The sequence below is a fragment of the Ascaphus truei genome, chromosome 4 (assembly GCF_040206685.1).
Source record: "Ascaphus truei isolate aAscTru1 chromosome 4, aAscTru1.hap1, whole genome shotgun sequence".
Taxonomy (NCBI): Eukaryota; Metazoa; Chordata; class Amphibia; order Anura; family Ascaphidae; genus Ascaphus; species Ascaphus truei.
Genome location: NC_134486.1, coordinates 290,731,573 through 290,752,216, shown reverse-complemented (window position 1 = coordinate 290,752,216; position 20,644 = coordinate 290,731,573).

The following is a 20,644-nucleotide window of genomic DNA, read 5'->3' as shown; positions in this document are numbered from 1 at the left end:
CCCTTGCACTGGCCCTGATTATGTAATAGATGTTGGCGGGATACCGCTCAAACCCAAGTGCCAAGATGTATAGAAAACCTGGTGCATGGGGAAAATATATGTATCAAGATACAGAGAAAGTGACAAGTCACAGCAGTCCCCTTTTCACATTGCACTCAATGTAAAATAAATAGTAATGTACATAAAGATATAGTATCCACCAAAGGAACTATTGTCCCATAAAGAGTGTAAATATGTACATAAGGATACAATATCCAATAAAAGAACTGAAAAAATGCATATGGTCAAACAGGAGACCATATACTCCCGCTCAAGTTATACCTAATAGCCAATGGAAATGGCACAGGCATCCACTGTTAAAATACAAAACAATAAAATGTTAATAATATCAAATAATGACGCCGAAACACAAGTGAAAATCAATATAACATGTGTGACTAAAATATATGGAAACAATGACCCCTATTAGGGAAGCGGGCTGGGTGTGGTACTAAAGAACACTTAATGCTCATGTAACATGGTATATACAATAGTAGGAGCAATAAGTATAAGTGAACTACTCAAATAGAACTACCAAAACAGCGGGGTGCATGTGGATGTACAGATCACAATATGCGGATAGCCCGATAAGAAGCATTTGCATATAGTACAAGGTATGAGCATGAGTCTCTCAAGGCTTCAAGGGATAAAGGTAAGGTCTGATGTGCACAGTAACAAGGTCATTAAGAAATAAGTATAGCCACAACATACAGACAAAAATCCAATGGGTGCCAAGGATTAAATAACACAGCACAAAGGCACAGATGTAAGCCCCAATGATCCCCTGTTCCCTATACCACTGGCCCTTATTGTCTGCTCCAGATACAGGAGCCTATTTCATCCAGATTTAACAGGTCAGCATTGAGAACATGCTGTACTGTAGGTTCTGTTCTCATTAGCTGATTTGTAATGCCTGCCATCCTTGCCTCAGCCTCCCCATCACACCCCCTAGTCCGGATTGGCCAACACAGACGAGCCCTCACGCTGTGAATGGCCCAAACTAGAACATGGACAATCTGAGCTCCACAGACCTTGCTGAGGCTAGTGTGGAGATGGACTAAGCTGTGTAGTCCAAGGTTGTGCCAGAGACACCAGAAACCGAGGCTTTCTGTTATTTCATGTGGGAGATTTAAACTTGCCTGCCTGCATTTTGCATCCAGCACTACGCCGGGTAGGCCATTTCGGTGGCACCAGGCACCTAGGACTGCTAGGATTCCCCCTGTATCCCCTGTTTGGCTTGGCTGTAGCTCTGTTGGTAATAGTGTGTTGTGTCTGCTGGCTCCGGCCAGAATAAATATACTTTTACGGGATCTCTGTGTCCTGTCTGGTGCCTGATCCCGTGAAAGAGTTCCGGTCTCCCGTGACATTGTTATGTTCAAGAAGATTGTTAGTCATGTTTCTTAGTTCTGGCAAAACAATGTTATTCAGAACATGGACTCACCAGTCTTGAAAATGTGGTTCTCTTAGGTGCTGAAGTCTGCATTACATCTGGTGCAAATTGTTGTGCAGAGTTTTATTTTTACCACCTCAGACCTGGTGTGTACAAATGGTCCAAAGTCTTAATATATTGGAGCAAAGAGTCTTAATACATTGAAGCAAAGTGAATATTTTTCTACTTGCACCACTTTTGCTCCAAAATTGCATTGATACATGTTCCTGTTAATCACAGAGTGCAATAATCACAGTGCTAGTAAAGGCTAAAATAACAATAACATATTTGTCAAGCAATGTACAGTACTGCTGTATTTGTAAAACAAGGCAGTTATCTGTGGTTATCCTTTGTGTGCTCTTGAATATAATTAAAAAAATGTTAATTTATTTATAAGCCAAAATAATACATTCTTGCTATTGATACTGTAGCACACAAAAAAACAGTTATCGCTCAGTATCAAAAACAAACAATCAAGTATAAGGCTCCAGGTGCGTAGGGAGGAGATAAAGCAAAAACACAAATGGCGAACAGAATCACCCAGGTCCCTATTGGCACGCACTCATGATGCACAAGTATAATTAACAAGGATACATATTGTATCCATTCATTTCAACCAAAATTCCCACTACCCCAATGAGGGTATATCAACAATAACAGACAGACTGTATAAAAACAGAAAATAACAAAACTTTAATGTTGACAGATAGTCACGCCGAAACTAGTGTAAGTATGTACAGGTGAGTTAAACAAGGAATAAAAATGATCCCCTGAGGGGAGGTGTATCAGGTGGAAAGTTAGTAGTGAAATCAATCGGCTTAGTAGCTATATTGTAATAATCTTAGCCTCACTACAAATTATTCCATATATAAGGTGGTGCGGTAATTACTAATATAACCCTGCTAAGGTATATACTGAATACACGTGGTATATCGTAAGCTGCAGCCGCAGCAGAGGTAAGTATAATAAAGAGTGTTGTGTATAACAACATACACGCTGTATGTGCAGGCAATAGATAGTGGTGCAGTGATAAACACCTATACGCCTAAGAATGCCTTTGTCAGATAATGTCCCAACACAACCCCAAAACTGATAATATCAGAAGGCTGCAGCTGCAACACCACAATGTCAGCAGTGTCTGGTATACGACCGTATCTCCGAGCAGAGTGAGGAAATCTCCCGCCACCACTGTCCTGAACACCGCCCCGCTCGCAGGCGCAACAACCGTGACAGGGAACAAGCCTAATTGCAGGTAAGGAAACGTACTGGAACAGGAATCAGGAACAGGCTGTGGAAGAGAAGTCCGGGGAAAACAAAGGCAAAGAGGAACAGAAGTCAAGAAGCAATAATGGCAGAGGGCGACAGAGGACAGGAGAATCAAGAGGACACAGACAGAGGAAAACCCAGAGCAGACAGAAACAGCAGCACACCCAGTGGAGATTTAGGAAACTGTCAGGGCTATTCCTGACAGCTTGCTGCCCAGATGCATAACAGCAAATTTATTTATATTAAAAATTATCTAACATTTGTATGTCCTTATACAGAGAAATGAAATCCTGCTTTGATTTTATAATCCTGCACATTTTACGTCTTGCCGTTTCCTATTCGACAGTGTGACATTTAAACAGGATTGAGATGCCAACAGCACCTTTAGAGGTATGTAGGTATATTTTTTAGTAAACAAAATTAAATCACAGATCATTAACTTATTAACATTTCGGGGTAACAGCCCCTCCATCAAAAAGATGCCTAACAATGCCCAACTTTCTATTGTTGTTCCACGGACAGTTTCAGACAGTCTGGCCTTCAGTATCAATCATTCCATGTGTAAACTGGAACTAAATGGACATTTAAAGACAGTACCAGGGGCAAGTAATCCTACATTGTGGATAAGTTGCAGTTCATGTGGGACTGTTCTTTAAAGGTAGTTTATTTGTAATATTAGCATATCAAAACTTATAAATATATTTTAGTGTTTTACTAGAAACATCCAAAGTACTCTAGAACTATAGGTAGAGTAGGGTACTCTACCTATTTGCGCTAGCCAAGTGGGTATGTCCAAAACATTACTACTTAAATGGAAGGTCAACACCATACTGTCCTGCAGTGTGGCCTGGAGTATACACCATCTATTCCGCACCAAGTCACTGAACTGTGAGTAATGTCAATTTCCAAACGGAACAATCCTCTACCATTCGCTAGGGACGCTGGGCCACACCAGATTTTAGAAATAGCCAATGCCTAGAATAACCATATGAATAGAAGTTTGAGTGGTTGCCTCAAAAACCGGGTCTAGCACAGGGCCCAGTGTTAAGATTTGAGAGCCACTACTTAAAAGGACAAACCCAGTCTTTTACTAGTGTATTTCTTTTGTCCAGTCTCATTCTCTATACCAGCGGTGTGCAAAGTGGGGGGCATTGGATTTGTCTGGTGGGGGGCGGGCGGTTGCAGAGGCCCCACGCTCTTCCCCGATGCATTTAAATTAAATGCCGGGGGATCGAGTGAGGACCCTGCAACTCTAAAACGTACCTGTACTCTGCCGACGTCACTCGTGTCCATGGCAATGCAGCGTCAAATGACACCGCGGGGTCATGTTATGTCACACGCGTCAAATGACGCTGCAGGTCACGTGACCTCGTGCGTCATTTGACGCAGTGTGAGGTAAGGAGGGGGGGCTCAGAATGAAGAGGAGCAGGCAGGGGGGGCACAGCAAAAAAAAGTTTGAGCGCCCCTGCTCTATACAACATTGTGTAGTTATCATATTGGGGAAAAAAAAGATTGTTTTGAGAAATGCACAACCTGTGTTAGGCTTCTACTAAACGTCACCCAGAGGTGTACTTGCTCTGTAGCCAAGTATGATGAGGCCACTGCCTTAAATGTCACACATTAATGCTTAATCCATAAATATAAATTATATGAGCACTCACTGATTTATAGAGGACATTGGGTCAGTCAATCACTAGCGGAAACTGGTGTTACGAAATAAAATACACGTACATTTGTTATTGTAGCAAAATATCATATATTATGAGACGCATCAGTATTTTCAAACAATACAATCATTCATTAACATTATCCTAATGTTTCAAAACTAGCATAGAAATGTATAATAACAGGGCATGAATAAGGTGAATCCCCCTCCCCAACATTTCTGCAGCAATGTGATAACTTGGTAGGTATGAGCATAGTTCAATATAATAAAAAGATGAATGTTTATTTCTTATATTGCTTCAACGGCTTCAGCGCTGTAGAGCTTACAATGACATTTTTTTGCCTGAGGGTGACAAAGAAACGTGCCCACGGTCACAAGAAGAGATTTGAACCAAGTTCTGACCTAGTTTATGTTTTCTATGCCAACACAGTATTTAGTATTTTCTTTCCTGACATCATGTAAATTTTAAAATGGCAGAAGAAAGAATTAGGTGCACTCACTGGATTTATGTAACTGCCTCAGGTGAATATCTCTAGCTGGGGAGACCTATAGTACAGGACACAAGAAGGAACCAGCACTCCAGAGGTCTTCATACTGTACAATTTTTTTTTGTATCCACATACATTAGTGTTGATTAAAATGTTTTTTTTTTTTTTTGTTTGTTTTTTGTATGAAGACCTCTGGAGTGCCGGTTCCTTCAATGTTAAAATGGTTGCCACCAGTGCCCTTGCCAGTGAGTTATGGAGTAATGATGACTAAGTTCCACTGTCACGTCAGAGTTAAATTGTGATTATTGTTTGGTTTTCCAAACAGTAGTCAATTTTAATTCATATACATAAAGGTGAAACCTTTAAATATTGGTTGGGTCAGTGGGTTCTGGGATGAACATGTTAGGTGGGTCAAGACCTGGGAGAGCTCTCAGTTCAGACAGGTGCACAAAAAAAACCACTTTGATTAGTATTATGTTTCTACTTGAAAGATAATGCTAATCACGTCAAGCAGGAAAGATCCACTACACAGCTTATCTTCTGTTTCCAATAGACACTTGCTTATCATTTTGTATGGAGTGGCACAAACAGTGACAAACTTCAACAAGAAAGATCAATCAAATATAATATTCTGGGAAATATTCTAGGATATCTCTGCTTTTAATTTTACCATCAAGTAATTATTTTCAAGAAAATAAATCTAAAGGGTTATTTTAAAAATAGTTTACCGGCAGCAAAGCAGGGCAAAACCAGTGTATAAGAATTGCACTTGGTTTATAATTTGCTTTCAATGGGATTTATTTGCTTTGATATGTATGGTGCTAGGTTTTTTGCACACAGTTTTTCCCCAGTTTTGCAGCTGGGAGACTTTCGTAAAATGTGTCCCTTCGTTTCAAACTTAGTGAAAGTGGTGTCCTACCTTTTTTTTGCACATAATTCTTTTCTGCTAAAGTAATTAGGCTAAAAATGAATGCATACGCATAGTAACGTTAAAAATACTGATGTTAGTGTTGGCTTTCGAAATAATGTATACCAAGAAGAATATGTCTTCAGTAATATGAGAATATCTCTGTAGCAAAAATAACAGTATGTTCATTCACCCACGAGACTGACTTATTTCTCAGATCCCATGTATAAGACCTTCAGACATATTTTTATTATGTTGCCATAGCAGACAAAGACAGGTTTGTATTTTGTTTGGAACAAAGTAGAGGCAGAAGAGCTGGATAGGTAACAAAAAGAACATATATTCCAGACATCTAAATAAGATATTGTTTCTTGATATAAGCAGCACATATAATAAGAGTCATCTGTGGAAGCGTACAAGCTTCCTAGCAATGTGAAATATAAAATGTAATATATACATGTAGCCATGTGTAAGATTGGTGTACATATCTCTTTCTCATGCTGGCAGTAAACCTGGTAAGTATGCAGGATTGCCAGCAACAATCAATGGAGGTTACAATTGGAGGCGCTGCTGAGATACCTGTTAACAGGACAGGCTTTTGCTAGGCACACATTAGGAAACAGGGAGAGTGTCTGCTGCCACTTTGTGCTGCGTGGGACGGAGCCAGGGATAGTCGGGGAGCTGCTGGAGCTGCAGGCCGCACAGACGCCTTGGGATCCGTAAGGGGTTAGTGAGTCTGGAGCCGGGGGTTATTGCTGTTCTAGTCGCCTTGAGGTAGCGCTAGCGGGGGACGCCTGAAGGGGTAAACTGGTAACTTAGGGCAGGAATTCTGGAAGGGTCCGCACTAGGCTAGCCAACAGTAGGTCGACGCCCAAAGTGCTGCATGGAAGAGCCAGAGTACTCTAGTCTCCATTCCAGACCACTTACCAAGGAGCACAGACTGGAGGAAAGCGTTACAGTAGACACAGAAAGAGTGAGCCTAGCCTGAGGTAGTGCAAACACGAGTCAGATCTACATTAGGTACACAAGGTGGTGCACAAGGCATTTTATTGCATCGGTGTGGCAGCTGCCCCGCAGAGAGGAGCTCCATGTGCGATAACAGAAATTATAACAGAGAAAAGAATGGCGACCGCAAGAATGGAGGCTCTCTCAAGCAGTGAGTCACACCAAAGATGGCGGCTCCCGCCAAGTCGGGAGAGCACCAGGACTGTGCAAGAAATTGTTGCAGAGTATTGTCCGGGTTGGGTGTGGGTGCGAAAACCTGAACCCCGCCCCTGCACTGTGAGTAGTTCAGCACAGAGTCAGAACCACTCCTTGGTAGAAAGTGCCCCTCCTCTAGAGAGAACCGTCAGAATGGAGGATCTGCAGAGCGCAGAAGGTCCAGGATGGCGGGCAAACGAGGAACACGCTTATGACCTGTGCGTGGAAGAAGAACAAGCTACAGAAGAGACTTTTGTGAGCCTGTTGGAGACTGGCGTGACAGCCGTGGCTGCGCCGGGTTTGTCCTGTCTATGCTCTTGGGAAAGTAACCTCGAGGCTAGTGAGGACGACAGTGTTGCTAGATGGGAGAAACGAAATGGACTTTGTTATCATTCAATATACAAACAGCCAAACGCTACCTCAAATGTGATACAGAAGGACAATACTTACCAAAATGGCGGTTCCCGCGTTCCTGAGACACCGCGTGGGCCAGCTGCAGAAAGTCTTGTAACTTTGCAGCTTGCTAATTGTTGGCCAGGATTGGCGCCAACGAGAAAACTCCACCCTGTTGGGGAGTTTGGCGCGAAAGCTGGAGCCGCGCCCTCAGGGACTATGACTCACTCCGCCCCTGTGCTGGGTCAGCCTACAAGTCTACGAGACCCTCCTCTAGAGTCCACCAGGGGGAGTGAGCACATTGAACTGCCAGTAGCAACTTCTGTTCCCCCTAAGAAAGAAACAGAATGCAGCAAAGCACAACCTCAGCTACAAGGGGCATGGCGGGCCAACGGAGTGACTTACCCCTTTCTTTTGTGGCCGTGTATACATAAAGTGAGGAGGGGTGATAGGATCTTTGCCTGTTATTCATTGCTTAAAGGATTCCGGGAAGTATCCAATGACGGAATCACCAGCTTGAGGTGTGAGGACTCTGATTGTGTATCTCTGGGAAAGGAACTTGTTTGGGGAGCTACTTTCTTTGCAAAAGGAGCAAACCAGCTTGTGTCTAGCCCTTATCTGCCTAAGCGTGAGGAGTTCCAAGCCCCGATGACAGAGACGGCTCCAGATCCGGTTCCAATACCGGAACCCCAGATGATGGAACCATTCCTGACGGAATCAACGAAGGGTAAGGTGACTGCCCAGGGAGAAGGGGGATTGCTACCACTGGTACCGCCGGAGCAGGACTGCTTCAGGCCGATGGCCACCAGCGAATGCGAAGCGCCCCGACGCTGTTCCCCTGCGGAGATGTCCCTACCCCCATCCTGTACTACTGAAGACAGTAGTCAACCAGCTGTGGTAATGCGCCAGCCGGCGGACCACACAAGTGAAGCTGAAGATAAAGAGACATTTATCCCATCGGCTGCGGACCCTGATGTAGGCCCGTGTGCCCTACAACGGCCAGTCCGGCCTACCACAGAGGAACACATCGCAAGCCAGCGGAGTGGTGAGGAACCTCCTAAAACCCCACAGGCGCCGGTGGTGGCAATGGCAGAGAAAGGCCTAGCCCAGGCCCGGACGGAGCAGAGAGCAGAACCATCACTTCCAGCGGCGGAGGTCGTTCTGGAGGAAGAGGTTCCGGTTGGGAACCCAACGCAAGATGGCGGCGAGTCCAGCGAGATGGCCGTGTCCTCTCGGCCAAGCAGCTGTACCCGGTTGCCTGGGTCCGAGAAGAGCCAGCAGGCCCTGCGGAAGCCTGGGAGTAAGGAGGCGAGTGAACCAGAGTGCCAGTCTGATGGTACTGGGCAAGGTAGTGAGAAGTTGCGGGTCGTAGCCCCGCGTATGCCGGCAGTGTTTCCCTATGCCCAACCCCCGGCCATAGTTAAAATCCCTGCCCCTGCCACTTTTTCCTATGGGTCCCAGTCTAGCCAAGGGTTGTCTGGGGAGTCCCGAGCCACTTCTGAAGAATGGACTGGGGGAAAATCTGGACTGGGGTGACTGTTTTGTCTCCGATGAGGGGTCGGGGAGGGAAATGTCTATGCAACGAATGTTATACTGCACTAATGATGACAATCGTACTGTTGGGGTGGGATGTGATCCTAAGAGCCTTGGGTCAAATTTTGGGTCTCCAGGAACATTGGGAGTTTCATCTGGGGATTTGGGTAATGTTGCTCATATGGTGCCTATTGCCCAGAGAGCCCCCTATGTGCCCTCACTGTCAGGAAGAGTTATTAGGGATCGCCAAAAGTGGTTACTTTATTTTCACCATCCATGGGAGGGAGAAAGTAAGTTCGAAATGGGTTCCACTGATGAAGAGGAAGGATCAGGAGAAGAAAATTGGGATCCTGGCGGGTTAGATGAGAAGTGGTGTAGTCAAGAGGGGATATGCTACATCTCCAGGAGATGCCTTAGGGAGGTGTATGGGCATGATCCTTTTGGTCCACTAGCATCCAGGCCAGAGTTATGGTCTGATTGTGGGTGTCCAGTATGTCACCTAGAGTGTTACAACATTGATGCTCTAAGCCCAGTGGACCATGCTGTGCGCAAGCCACCGTAAGAGGGTATGGTAGTACCACTAATGGATACTCCATCAGGGAGTAATCCTGGTTGTTATCATCTAAAGTTAAGATGTATATGTTATATGTTATGATGAAAAGATATGTACTGTAATGTGTTGTTATGTTTTGCAGTGCTACCTGAAGGAAGGTTCCGCAAATTTAGATCCCAGCCGGGACGTTGGGGTTCCACCAGGGGGAGAATATAGCCATTTGTAAGATTGGTGTACATATCTCTTTCTCATGCTGGCAGTAAACCTGGTAAGTATGCAGGATTGCCAGCAACAATCAATGGAGGTTTGCCCTCAAACCCTGGTGAGGTGTCATATGTCCCCAAAGGAAGTGACAACATGCATTGTGCCCACACTTAGTGGTACAGAGCAGGTTTGTTCTCTGGGGGGTGATATAAGACACAGCACTGCCTAAAGTTAGACGTTCAGTTTCCTGTTGTTGTGCTGCTCTGTTAACTGAGAGGCACGTGAAGGTCTGCAACAATGTTGCAGTGTCTCCTGCTAGCTGTGAGTCAGTGAGCATACGTAGCAGAGTGAGCAGAGTTAGAGGAGCTGACAGACAGAGCAGTTCAAGAGAGGAGCTGAGAGAGACAAAGCAGCTCAGGAAAGGAGATTACAGTAGCCAGAGAAGCTGGGGAATCTCTCTGAGAGTAAAGGTGGAAAGCAGCTCTATTAGGGAGAAGGGACCTTCCTAAGAGAGTGCTACAAAGAGATGAGTGGCTGAGCTGTTATCTGTGAGGGGCAGCTTGCCCATACCACCATGCAAATAAAGATGCCCTGTTCAAAGAAACCCCCACTGTGTGAGATTACTCAACAGTGGCAGTCACCACCGAGAAGGAGTTCCTCACCAGGACCATCTCCCTGCGGAAGCACAGATCCTGATGAGGTGGAGGCGCTGCACATGAAGTAAGTTGAACTCGCACCCACTACCTCAGCTACCTGTCCTGATGACATCCCCTAATACCATCAAGCGGGAGACTCAGGAGTCCTGTTACTCGCAGGTGCACCACCACACACGACCTTGTAATGGGGAACGGTTAGACCACACGGGCCAATGTGAGATTGGGTGGGTCAGACAAGGGGGGTCCAGCCGTTACATACATTATGGAGGCCGGGTGTATGACGTATATATGTCATGCAAGCCCTGGTAACAGTGAAGGCAGTGTCATGACCAATAATCCTATGTTTCCCCCACTGTAAGCAGCTGCCTTGAGTGACAGGGGAGGAGGCGGGCTAAGGCCTGTGTTCTGCCCAATCCTGGGCTCAGACCTTGGACCCCTCTCCAGTATTTAAGGGACCGCACACCTAAATTTAGTTAGTGTGTCTCTTTCCCTGAGAGTGACAGATACCACACAGGGGTGTACCGAGCATTGCACCTACTTCCCCTCCCTTTGGGGGAGTGAGGAGTGATACCTTACCCCTTACTCTATTAGGGAGTCAGGGAAGCGCAAGGACTGCCCCGGTGCCCTTGGCCTGGTGTGGATGTCCAGGGACCATACTGTGGTTGGAGACCTATTTGACTGTGCTGAAGCAGATACAAGTTGTGTTGCTGTGTATGCAGAGGGACAATAAAGTGTTCCTGTTAATTATACTCCTGCCTGGTGTGCAATCTTTCTGGGGGAGTGAAAGTAAGTTCTCCTGCAGTGATGGTCTCCACATCCCTGGAGCCTGCAGCAGATGGAAGCGCTGTACCATGTGAGATAAAGATCAGTAATCTACCACAGAAGCCTGTCCTGTCTTCCCCAATGACAATGGCGGAAAGCTCAGCATCCTGTGAACCAGCAGGTAATCAACACAACACACCTCGTAACAGGGGAATCTCCCAGAGGGTGGGGGAAACACCATTACATAAGTATGTTTAAATCATTTGCTAATGTTTGTTTGTTGACATGGTGAGCTGAGACTTGGGATGAGTTTGATTTCATCTGGCTGCTGCCTTTTGCCTGATGTCACTGTGTGTTCAACGAGTGCTGGCACAGTCCCCATATCACCTCTCTCCTCTTATCTGACTCTCTGATAAGTACAGAATGGGATACGTCTAACACACGATTAACAAAACACTTTCCAATTCAGAGGTCCCTTAAGAAATTTCAACTTGTAATTTGTTTCCAGAGAACTGAAATCAGCCATACCTTTGCTATTAGCATGGTTAGATTTGTTTAGGGAAGCCAATTAGACTGTTCAGTTATTTATAAGAGGTTGTTTTCTAGCTGGCTACATGTAGTTGCATCTTTACGTGATTTCCTGTGAGCCCAATAGTTTGATCTCTCAGTGAATTTACATACCTGGATTTGTGTGCAAGATTTAGCATCTTTCGAACCCAACAGAGCACAAATAAGTGTGTGGGATAGTATATATTTTTTCAACCCCATGTAAAAACAAAATCAGATGACAATATGAATGCAGGCATATTTTATGGTGTTTTTGTGTGTACCTTTGATGATTATATCAGTTTGATTGATTTATACAATATTGTGTATGTGAGAAATGTTTGCCACTTTTAGGAAAAGCATTTTCAGCAAATCTTCTGCGACATATTATCTATTAGAAAATGAGATTGTCCTATAAGCCTGCTGCAGCAACAACAGCAGTTTCAAATGGTCTCCTTTGCCTAACAAGTGTCTTGATGTCAATATCAAGTAATACTGGTGCAGCCAGATAAGGGAGTCCTGAGGTATTGTTCGCAAGTGGCCATAATCAACACATAAATATTCATAGGCTACTTAGTTTCACACTTTGCACCGACTAAGTACAAAGAACTTAAGCAACTGGTGAGTTAATTAAAACCATAATAAAATATAAATGTGTGTCGGTGTGTGTGTGTGTCGGTGTGTGTGTGTGTGTGTGTGTGTGTGTGTGTGTGTGTGTGTTTGTGTGCGTGTGTGTGTGTATACAGGCAGTCTTCGGTTATCCTACGGAATCCGTTCTGGAAGAAGCTTTGGATAGTGAAACCGTTGTAAAGTGAGTCACATGGTAATCAGTGGTGGTGAGCGTTGGATAATGCATTCAGGCATCGAAAAACGGCCCACAGGGTTGCATTGTAAAGCGTTGGATATGCCATTTGTTGTAAAGTGAAATGTTGAATAGCGAGGACTACCTGTACACTGGCGACACATTTAATTGCACTGCGGCCAGATCCGCAAGCCGGGAGATTTGCCGGCTTGCTAGTGGCCGCCCCTCGGCGTGCCGCGCGGTCACGCGTCTTCGGGAGCGTGCGCCCCCTGCACGCACGTCCAGGGGCTCCCCGAGGGAGCCCTGGTGTCCCGCGATCGCGGGACAGCGGCAGGGGGTTCCGGGGGACCCGGCGGACCCGGCAGCGGGAGGGAGTGCGCCCCGATCGGAGGGCGCTCTTCCGCTGCTTCGGCGCGCGCCCGTCACACTCGGGCGCGCGCCAGGCTACTGCTGCGGCACAGAACGGGCAAATGCTCGAATAAACTGTGCCGCAGCAGTATGTGTATATGTATGTATTGAGGAGGGCTGCAGTGTGTGTGTTTGTTAGTGTATGTGTATAGAGAGGTGCTGCAGTGTGTGTGTGTGTATATACAGAGGGGCTACATAGTGTGTGTGTGTGTGTGTGTGTGTGTGTGTGTGTGTGTGTGTGTGTGTGTGTCTCCTTGGGAGATGTCGCCATTACATGGTGTAGGTTGGTGCATACCTGCTGGCTCACAATAGATCTGAGTCTCTGCCAATGTTGCTGGGGACAACAGGACTGGTTTGTGGGGTACATTATAGTTGCTTATCTCTGGGTACACAGCGTTTCCATCTGCAGCAGGCTCCAGATGCAAGGAGGCGATCTCCTATGGTAGAAATGGTTACCTATCCCCCCAGAAAGATCACACTCTAGGCCAGAGGTATATTCAACTGGAACCGGTTTATTGTTCTTCTGTACACACAGTAACACGTGCGCCTCTGCCCAATGCAGTTCACGGTAGGTCACCAACGTCCGGATGGTCCCTGGACCAACACTATGGTTAGAGGGCCCCCTTAGCAGTCCCTACTCTTCCCTGACCCTCTATCGGCCCGGGGAAAGGTAATCACTCACTCTCCCCATAAGGGAGAGGAGCAGGGTATGCCAGTGCACAGCAATCCTGCGTGTTACTGTATCTGTCTCTCTCAACGGTAGAGACACTACTATATTTGGGTGGTGCATTTCCTTAAGTACTGTAGGGGGAAGGTACCAGGTCTGAACCTAGGATTGGGCAGAACACAGACCTAGTCCCACCTCCTCCCCTGTCACTCAAGGGAGCTGCCTGTGTGGGGAAAACCCATAATTGGTCCTGACCCTGCCTGCTCTTACCAGGGCTTGCATGTTGGGGAGGGCAGACTGGTAGACAAACCAGACATGGCTATATATTGTGATGCCCACACACTTTGTAGCATCTTTTAGTCCCAGATAAAGGCAGGAAACGTCATACTTCTCTTACATGGGGTTTATTTACAGGGATTAAATCAAATGCTATCAGGCCCACTGTCCCTTTAAATCAAAACAACGCAAAAAAATAACACCGACAGTATTCCCTGTAGGGAAAACTAACTCACAGTATCTTTAGCCCTTGCTAACTGGATGGCCAGCTAAACTGGTTCCCAAGCCAAAACATGCCTATTCAACAATGTACCACAGTCTCTGCATTCAATAATAAGGGTTTTGCTTATCTTAGTCCTTTTGGAGCAGACGTCCCTGCTTCAGCACGGTCTTGCGTCCTTTCCTTCTTAGGGGAACTCAGCCCCACATTGAGCCCAGAGAAACTCCGCTGCAGGTCCTATGTACCAGCTACCGCAGCTGGGGAGCACTTCTATATCCCCCCCTTCCCTGGGGAAACAGTCTCTAAGCATAGAAGCTTTCAGTATGTCTTTTAAACCACTTCCTTGTTCACTCAAGGAGTCTGATTAAATCCATTAGTTAGCAGCTGCTGGCTTCTCTTTGAGGAATTAACGCTCTGTGGACTTGTATGGAGAGAAACCAAAAACTAATAAAAAAGAAATATATATAATAATAGCTTAAAGTGGTCTATAGAGAGTACTAAAGTGGTGATGGACGACAATGACAAACCCACAAATCAGACAAAGACAAGAGGGGAAGGGGAAAAAAATCAAACAGACACACAAGGATAGATCCAATAGTAGAAAATGCCAAGATGAGTGAACAGCTACAGGTAGTTGCCATCAGCCAGTCTTCAGGAACAACCCTCTTCCTCGATCACTATAAAACAAAAGAAGACAGCGCGGCTCCCATAGTGTAATATGTTAAGTTAAGTTAATAAAAATACAGGATAACATGTAGATTACGCCCACTCACAAGATTCAGGACAAAAATAGGCATGAAGGATATGGTAAACTCTCGCAAGATATCACCGTAGCTCCGTTGGAAACAAACGCCAAAGCAGCATGGAGAAGTCCAGGTTCGTGTCCACATATGATGCTGGACCTGCGTCTAGAGTGCGCGTCCACACTGAATTCTTTCTGCAGGCACAACTCTCGCCATACCGCTACTGATATCAAAGAAAGTCCTGCTACTGTATATAATCCGGCGTATTGTGGAATAGTAATAAAGATAATACCAAACGGGTAGTACCAAAATTCTTGAGTGCTAGAACTTAACCCTGCGCGTTTCATTGCGGTGATAATGCGACTTCGTCAGGGGATCCTGTACTATGGATCAAAGGACCCCACAGCAGTCCTTGCTCTTCCCTGATCTTTGATCAGGGAAAGGTGCACACTCACTCTCCCTCAAGGGAAGAGGAACAGGGAAGGCCAGTATTCAGGCAACCTATGTGTGACCTGCCTCTCTCAAGTGGGGTGATGCACTGACTAAATTTGGGTGGCACTCCCCTTAAGTACAGCCAGGAGGAGGGCACCAGGTCTGACCCAGGATTGGCTGAACCTAGGCTTGGTTCCACCTCCCCCCTGTCACTCAAGGGCACTGCTGAGAGTGGGGAAAACCCATGATAAGTACTGGCAGGCCTGCTCTTACCAGGGCTTACTGCCAGTGAGGGCAGACTGGTAGCCAAGAACCAGTCCAGGCTAAACTCTCCCTCTGGTGGAAACTCCCATGTCCTCACAAGGGACCAAAATTTGCAGGTACCATCTTTCAGATGCATATCCTAAATAGAACAGGAGAATCAATAACAACAGTATGAGAATCACAATGCAAAAGATACATACTTTTCTGTATTACAGTGCATATAACTTTGATTATATCACAGCATTCCATGAAAACCCAGCTCCCTCCCAACATGGAGAATCTAATTACTCAGTAGTAATGCTCCGGGTCTGGTTTGCTGACAAGTGTCCCAGTACTATCAGGCACAGTTATAGAAAATACCCTCTTAGGGTGCCGTTCAGATACATATTCAACCCGGTCCATGTATATTGATCTTCTTACTTTCCACTTATCCAGAGCTTGTTCATAGCGATACTCCATGTAGCACACCGAGCACCCACAACCTGGTACTACTCTTGGCATATCCACCACCCGTCCGGGAGAGTCATACCCAGAGGACTCATCTGAAGATATTCCCAAAATATAATTCTCCTCCCAATCACTATCCCAATTCTCATCTGAAACCTCAGAATCTCGATTCTCCTTGGTACTATCTGAATCCCAATTTTCCATTTTGATACCCCGAACTGGGGCCCGTCGAGGAATACCTTCCCTAAACCTGAAGGCCCTAGTAGAGGATCCCCCTAATTCCTCATCCTCTTAAGAACTATACTCGAACTCAATCTCACTACTCCCTGGTTGATGTCTTAGTGCTCACTGCAGTCGCAGTCTGCTTGCATTCCATGCGTGCCCGCATAGAGTCTATGAATTGTCCCATGCCAGTTTTGGCTGAAGCAGTACTCACCGGAGCAGGAATCGGCCGTTCCACATCCGCCATGGCGGGCGCCTCTCTGTTGACGTCAGCTAGTCTCGAGGAATCCAGGTAGAGATTGATGTCCCGCACCGGAAGTGTGTCGACATCTGGTCTTTGGATGGGCGTCGTTGTCGTCCTCTGAGTAGGGATCACTGTCCTCCGGTATCTTCTCGCGGGAAGTCTCCATCGGTTCCTGCTGGGAGTAAGGAGGTGTACTCTCACCGCTCTGCTTGTTTCCTGGAACCCTGGGACTCGCCGATCGGGATGCTGGTTCACCGACCAGGCCGCTAGAAACTGCCACTGTCATCGGAACCGGACTGCACCATTGCTCGGTGGCACAGGTACCGCTGTCATCTTTGGCAGGGTCTATAGGGGTACACTCTGGATTGCAAAGCACCACAGATGCCCGACCACTGCTCTGGCTCGATGAGATTAGGGACACCTCCATGGGGGATAGGCACTGGAGCATAGCACCGGAGCCTGTGGCAATCAACAGGCAACGTTGTAACTCCTGTGCCGCGACCAACTCTGGTTCCTCCTCACCCCAGGCAGTCACCTTACATGGTTGCTCATCCTCCGTCGGTTCCGGCTCACGGACAGTCTCTGGCATCATCTCTGGGACCGGGTCTGGAACCATCTCGGGAACCGCATCAATCATCGGGGTACACAAACCCCCTGGAGCATCCATTGGGGCACACGTGCCTTCGGGAATCTCCATTGCTGAGATAGTTGGTGTATCATCATTGGCCGCCCAGGTATTGAGGTCAGCCATATCTTTGGTGGAGAAGGCCGTAGGCCTTAGCAGCGTTGGCTTGAGATAGTGTGCTCCTCTTCGTGGACAAGTAGCTCCCCAGACAAGATCTCCACCCTGGAAGTCACACTTGGGGCACAGGCACTTCAAGAATCGTGTCTCATCAACCAGTACAACCAGGAGTCCTCCTGGCAGATGGTAATAAGCAAAGTCACAGTTCACCATCGCGGGTGTGGATAAAGTGCGTGGCGGTAGGAGGATGGGCACTGCAACTCCTCTCTACCTGCGAGCTCCGAAAAACTGAGAGGGCGGTTTGCCACATCCGGCTCCTCCCTTGCCTTCAACAGTCCTTCGGCGTTGGCTGTCACAGTCCCCCATCCATCTGGTGGAGATTAGAGGAGGGGCGTACAGAGTTAAGTTAAGATAGGTTCCTATCTGAGCCAGTCACTTTACTGGGGTGGGATCCTGACTTTCACGCCATTGGCTGATCTCAAAGCTCGGGAAATGGAGCGCACCCATTAGAACCTTGTTCAGCTTGATGCAATCTCGTGGCTATCGTCGGGGCATATGACTCCGTTTGAGACAAACAACAGTGAGTTCCAATTACAAGTCTAACTTGTTCAGTTATCACAGGCTCCTTGATATTGGGGGCAGTCCCTACATCCGCAGACCCATACTTGACCATAATATCCTCGCTGTCTCCTCCCCCTGGTGAAACCAGGAGCCCTAGGCAGCAAAAAGGGCACGGGTATGGCTTTTCGCGCCACTCCACAAAAGATTTGCAACACCAGTTCCTGTATTTTGCAACTCAACCACGTGTTCCACATGATTCTGGCGGGAATCAATTTCTTGCAGGCCTCGGGTACATGGTTAGCTATCTACCGAGAGTAGGTTATACCCCAGGGTAGCAAAGCTCCTTCTGATATGCTGCACTTGGTCACAGTCCATTACAAGCACTCTGTGGTTTACTGTGTGTCGACGGCTAGTGGTATTGGTATGGGTCTTCAAACAGAGAAGTATATGCACCAAGTACGTCAGGCACTCCGCCTAAGACAACACCCTTACAGTACCTTACACACCACACCATCGGGCACTGCAGCTCCGTGGCGGGGAAGGTGAGCCCCGGTTATGGTATGCCGGAGTCCCCTGCACCCTGCACCTAGTCTGGCTCTTTCTCCAGCACTTGCTCTGGAAGCGTACCTGATAACTTCCAGCCTTGCGTCGCTGAAAGCCTGTCCTGTTGAGCAGAACCTCAGCAGCGCCTCCAAATGTAACGGTGTTTCCCCCACCCGATGGGCGAGATTCTGCCATTACAGCGTGTGTGGTGCATGCTACCTGTTGGTAAGCAGGAGGGCTGAGTCATCTGCCAATGTTTGTGGGGACACAGGACAAGCTTCTGGGATATATACCCAACATAGATCTCTAGTGGTACAGCGCCTCCATCTTCTGCAGGCTCCAGATGTATGGAGGTCTCCTATGGTAGAACACAATTCCCTCTCCTTTCCCAGAAACATCACACACCAGGCAGGAGGTAACTAGAATTGTTTATTCTGTTCAGCTCAATGCAGTCACACCAGGCTTATGCCCTATGCAGTCTCTGGTGTTATATCCAGCTGTAGGATGGTCCCTGGACCTGCAATATGGATCAAGGGCCCCCACAGCAGTCCTTGCTCTTCCCTGATCCTCTATCACTCACTCTTCCCCAAGGGGAAGAGGAACAGGGAAGGCCAGTATTCAGGCAACCTGTGTGAGACCTGCCTCTCTCAAGTGGGGAGATGCACTGACTAAATTTGGGTGGCACTCCCCTTAAGTACAGCCAGGAGGAGGGCACCAGGTCTGATCCAGGATTGGGTGAACCCAGGCCAGGTTCCACCTCCCCCCCCTGTCACTCAAGGGCACTGCTGGGAGTGGGGAAAACCCATGATAAGTAATGGCAGGCCTGCTCTTACCAGGGCTTACTGCAAGTGAGGGCAGACTGGTATATGTAGCCTAGTGCCCCTTCCTATAGCCTTCCACTGGCCTCATCATTATAAGTCCTGATAGGAATAGGCAGTGTTGGGGTTAAACTACTGCACAGGGCCTAGCCTGCAATTGCAACCTGGATGGGTACTATGTTGCCATATCCAGGGGTATGCCTAAACCGGCAGTTGGAATGTCATACTTGGGGAGGGTACTGACTGGGTCACATGTATATGGTGTGATGCCTGTAAGTCCTGGACCTGCCCTGTTATGGGGTGGGGTTACATGCCCTTCCCCATGGGTATAAAAGCTGACACGCCACCAAATTAATTGTGTTAGGAGTGTTGGTGTTGGTGTGTGTCTTCCCTCCCTAAGAGATGTGGGAGTGTTCCCCTCATTCCATCAGGGTGTGACGGAGTTTATGAGGGATGCTTGGGGCCTCAAGCCCTCAGTATCTGCTCCAGGGAAAATGGAGGATGCCATACGTGTACCCATTAAAGACATTATTGAACCCAATATGCTGTGTTGTCTGTGGAGAGAATTGCCTGTGTGGACCATCCTGCTCCTAGCACAGAGGTGGGCAACCTATTTTTCATTGTAGCCACAGTTGTGGCAAATGAGAAGTGAAAATCACCACACAATGTAAAAATGGAGAAATTAGGTTGCTCAATCGAACATTTAAAACAACACACACTGTTCGTCTGCTTCACTCACCTCAGCGCTATCACCTGCTGCTGGTTCACTCACCTCAGCACTATCACCTGCTGCTGCTTCACTAACCTCAGCACTATCACCTGCTGCTGCTTCACTCACCTCAGCACTATCGCCTGCTGCTGTGTCACTCACCTCAGCACTATCACCTGCTGCTGCGTCACTCACCTCAGCACTATCACCTGCTGCTGCGTCACTCACCTCAGCACTATCACCTGCTGCTGCGTCACTCACCTCAGCACTATCACCTGCTGCTGCTTCACTCACCTCAGCACACTATCGACTGCTGCTGCTTCACTCACCTCAGCACTATCACCTGCTGCTGGTTGACTTCGTTGACTCATTCAGAAAGCGGAAACCAGCACACGCTGGCAGGAAAGAGTTTATTTTACTGTGGGAGCTGGAAAACTCATACGCCACACTTTCATGGCCAATTCGCCACTTGTGGCGATAGAGTTTCCCACCCAAGTTCTAGCAGGATCCTCATGAGATGGAGGTGCTGCACCCTTGGAGGAAAAGCCTGCCCAGTTGCTCTCACACACAACATCAGCAGAGCAACTCAGACCTCCTGCAGAGAGAGAGAGAGAGACTGCAGTGTGTGTCTGTTTGTGTGTGTAACCCCTTTTCCCTATGCCTAAGGGAAACTACGCGGGCAACTACCCGTGCTGCTGTACCTGTTGCTCACAGGATGCCTAAGCCTCCGCCTCTGGGACCCTGGGGTGAGCTCTTTCTCCTTGCATGCAGAGCCTCCACCATGAGGGATCCCAGCGTTGGCGGGATATCCCCTCACAGGAACCAATTCACAGTAATGAGTAATACACCACACAATGTATGTAACTAAGGTTTACTGTACACACATACTAACAACATATAACAT